Consider the following 4,337-nt stretch of genomic DNA (forward strand, 5'->3'; position numbering starts at 1 on the left):
AATCATTTACGGTAGTCTCCTGAGGTTCAATTTAATGCTGATTGTGAAGTACTTTTTAATTCTAGAACAGACTCACTTATTACTCACTTTGCTCTTTGATTTGTTATGATTATTGCCCAACAAGTAAGTAATCCTGAAGATAACTTGGTTGTCACAATTACTTTATGTATGAGGAAATTCAGTGTCCTGCAACATGCAGAAGAGCGTGTAGGAAGGCATTGTTCAAGTCTGATTTACAATTTGGACTTCCATTTCTTTGTTCAGACTATAAAGAATATCTTTGCAGCAGTCTGAACAAAGCTTTAAAAAAAAAAGAAAATTGAAAAACCTTTCTACAGGTGAAATTGCTTTTCTAGAGTTAAAATGTAGGATTTTGTCCCCTCACTAGCAGATTTTCTTCTTGTCCAATTTCAATTCATTTTTGTTGTTTATTTAGTACAAATAGCTGTCTCTTGCTAAAGGTACATTAAGAACTACGGAAAAAGAGAGACGATTTTGTACCTCCTGTCTATTTCTATAAAATACTTGAGGAATGACATTTTCTTTTATGAACCTCATCTCCCAGCAGAGCCTGTCAGGTAGTTTCCTACTTTAAAGGCCACTTTGTTCATGTGGAATAACTTTCCACATAGTGAAGATTTAAAAACTTTTCTTGCCTACAAATATGCATAACTCATGGCCTAGGATCACCTTTGTAGATTAAGAAAACCTTCAAGGAGTCTGTGTACAAGTGTGTCCCTAAAAAAAACCATCAGGCTATAACACATAGTATTACCACCAGACAATTGTCAGCCCCTGTAAATAATTCTTCCTCTTGCTTGGGTGATAAGTACTTCCATGAGAAAATTAAGACATTCAGTAGATGCAGCTCTACAGATATTTCCTTTAATACCTTACACTATCTTTGTAATTATATTGGTGTTCATATATTTCAAAAATACCACCGACTAAATGTTTCATGACAGCGGTTTGCTTCTCATCCAATGAAGAAAGATGGCAGTCTATTTAAAGGTATCCCACTTGCTGTGTCGCCTGTGATTCCATTTTGAAAATGAGCTTTTTTAGATTTGACTTTTAAAAAATGTCAGGTATACTATTTTTAGAAAATAATTTGGAAGAGCAGTACACGCATTGGAAGTCTTTTGTGACATCAAAACAAATAGCCCTGGTCAAGGCAAAGTACGACCAAAGGTAGTGGCAGCTTTCTGCTGGATTGCATTTCACATGCAATGTTACTTCTGAGGCCTACCTCCAAAAATCAATTTTGCTGCAGTTAGACTTTTCCTCTAGATCAGACATTTGTCACAGTTCAGTATCCATCCATCTCCTGCCTCTTTGGCCTTGCGAAGGTAACAAATGGAATACTGTTTGGCTGTGTCTGGAAAAGATGAGCAGCGATTTGGGTTCTTTCATATCTGTAAGAAGCTGAGCATTGGAATAATTGACCTGTCAAGAAGCAGGCAAGGTGTTCTCCACAAGCCAGCAGCAAGGGAAATGAGAAAACGGTTTTAAAAATGTTATTTTTCAATGTGGTCTATTTAATAACTGCAGCAGTGTCAGATGACTGGCTTATTTTATGTCATGGTGCCAGCTTACAGAGTGGTATCAGAGAGAGGAAGCAGAACTGTTATATACATGTATGTGTATACGCATAAGTAAAGGAGCTAAATAAAATATTTTATGTTATAATTTTCACTATTTCTTTCACACTTGCTCTAAGGATGGACGATTTTTTTTTTCAATTGCATCCACTGTTTTAAATCTCTTTTGTAATAACTTTGTGGAATAGTATTTGTTCTGCATGTTGTTTGTCACCACAAAAAATATGACAGTTGGTAATGGAAGTCTCCTTAGTTTTTATCCGCTGCTGTCAATTCCATCTTGCCTTAGTGCAGCTCTTAAAATGATACTTTCATCTGCATTCATCAGCTGCAATTTTAATTTTGCTTCAAACTTACCATATATCCCCCCCGCCAAAAGACACACTGATAGAATATCAACTAGAATATTCATGCAGTTCAAATGCAAAGACAAATGAATACAGTATGTTTTTCTTTAAATGCTAGAGTACGGTATGCATTTTACATTTCTTTAGCATTTACTCTCCTCTCTCTCTCTTTCTGTGTTTCCAGGTATGTGTATATAAGAAATTATATTTCAAATGCCCTTTGTGTTTGAGGATGAAAGTAAATACATTTCAGCAAGTTGTTCCATTGTACTTAAAACTAAAAATGAGTTATACAGTGTTAAGCTTTGCCACTTTTATGATTATCATTTTAATGTAAAATGTTGTTGTAATTAATATCACACACATACATTTATTCATGGTTCCGCTGTTATTGAATAACTTGAAAACTTTTAAAATGCTAATTTTTTTACTGTGTGGCAAATTATTTCACTTGCCATAAAATACGCAATGCAGCTATTAACTTCACCAATTTTATGCTGTGCACGATTGCAAGGAGTAGCCCAAGGCCACCTTTTTGTGCTTCACTTGAACTGGCTAAGAGTCAAATTGTCCACAATACAGTTTCCATTTCTCCCCTCCAGTACACTGTTTCTTTGCATCATTCAAGGTCACAAGGACTCTACCTGGGACTATTTGCTTTGCAGCTGAGCCATCATCTGAAAAAGTAGTTGCCAAAATACGCAGCCTCACAGGACAGTAATACATGTCATTTTCCCTCTAATTTTTTTTTTTTTCTGATGTAATCTTGTACGGTCCCTTGTCCCCACCTCTGATACCCTAGTTTTAAGTTGTGTGATTTCTGCAACAGGCCAACTCTTCAGGGTTATCAGGGTAAGGATTTGAGCTCAGCTCTTTGAGTCTGTGCCAGGTCAAGTGCTGAGGAGCATCCAAAGTGGGAACATAGCCAGTATCAAGAGGCCATGGGGAAAAATAAGGAAATCTGGGTTGACTCAGGAAATTTGACTACTCCTGGTATCTGTGTCTGTGTTTAGTTGTGTTAAACACACCAGACTTTAATACAAAGATGCCAGTGGCTCTTTGCTTTTCCGATAAGCGTGGTCCAAGGATGTTCATGCAGTCAGGAATATCTGTTGAAGATAAGACTAGAGTCCTGTTGCCATAGAGCTTAGCAGTGAAGGAGTCCTCTCTGGATAGGAATACTCTAGAGCAGGGTACTGGAGTCAGGGAGCTGTGACACATGACACGAGATCCCCGAAACTAGAGGGCTATCCACATTTGAAATTGGGGCAGGGGGGAGTGGTAAATATTTTAGGTTCTGGTACAAGGCCTACTATAAGTCTTCAAAATAAGCTTCCATATTAACATACAAACATACTAACAAACATAACAACAAAACATATTAAATGTTTTAAGATCCCATTAAAGGCGATGACAAGTACGTGGAAGAAAAATTCTGTAAGGAGTTATTAAACACAAAGATACCAACCTGGAACAGAAAGTGTCTGAGCAACAGGCTTCTGTGAATTGTAAAATTGTCCTGGAGAGGTACCACTACATGCTTGCTTTATTAGTTCCTCCTTTCCCAGCCTCTATCTATTAGTTTTGTTGAAGACTGTGTGGATGGACTGGGATAAATGGCCTAGATGAGTACCAGGACTGGTTCAGTGCAGCTGATAATATTTTTTTTCCCCAGGGACTACACCTTAATCTAATACACTCGACTATGGTGACTTAGCTTGCCACTGCGGTGGAGTTTCAACACTTGCCTAGAAGTAAGGGAGGGGAGAGGGGAGTGCCGCCAGAAGTTTTGCCTGGCTGAGGAGGGAAGTATGCCACAGCCCTCCGCCGTGGCAGCTATAGCTGGGGCGGGAGAGCCCCCGCGTGGAGATGCCGCAGACGCTCACAGAGGGGACTTTTCCACAGTGGAGCTGCTGTGCCACTTCCCAAACAACACGCCCAGAGCCAACAAAAGCACCCTGCTGCTGCTGTAAGCTGCAAGAGGGGCTTTGCCAGCATAGCTCTCATCATTAACAACTAGGATATTTTTTTTTTTCACACTTGTAGCCACCTTAGCAGTGCTGGCGAGCAATTGTCTTGTAGATACGGCCTTGATACGCAGGGATCAACCAAACCAAACAGCTGTGAACGGTTGAACGGAACAGGACTCTAAAGAGAAGGCAACATTTGCTGAGGGAAAAGAGAACATAAGTATATATCTGACCTAACTTAGCACTTCCCCCGTTCACTGGCATTTGATGTAAAGCCCTGAACACTTTAACCCTTTCCCACCTAGGAGCTGCAAGGTTTTATGTTTAAAACTGTTAAATTAATGTCTTCCTGGAAAACAAACAGGAAACAAAAAAAGATCCTTAAATGTCTACTGCTCACCTTATTATTAGGCCATGTA

The 4,337-nt window shown here is 39.0% G+C and overlaps 1 protein-coding gene across 1 annotated transcript in view; it reads left to right on the forward strand.

Moving 5' to 3' along the window:
- ROBO2 (roundabout, axon guidance receptor, homolog 2 (Drosophila)) overlaps positions 1 to 4,337 on the forward strand; it is a gene marked incomplete at its 3' end in the record, with an annotated part of 135,709 nt that overhangs the window by 75,998 nt on the left and 55,374 nt on the right. The window lies entirely within an intron of this gene.

Source organism: Phaethon lepturus, unplaced genomic scaffold (assembly GCF_000687285.1).
Source record: "Phaethon lepturus isolate BGI_N335 unplaced genomic scaffold, ASM68728v1 scaffold12414, whole genome shotgun sequence".
In the NCBI taxonomy this organism is placed as follows: Eukaryota; Metazoa; Chordata; class Aves; order Phaethontiformes; family Phaethontidae; genus Phaethon; species Phaethon lepturus.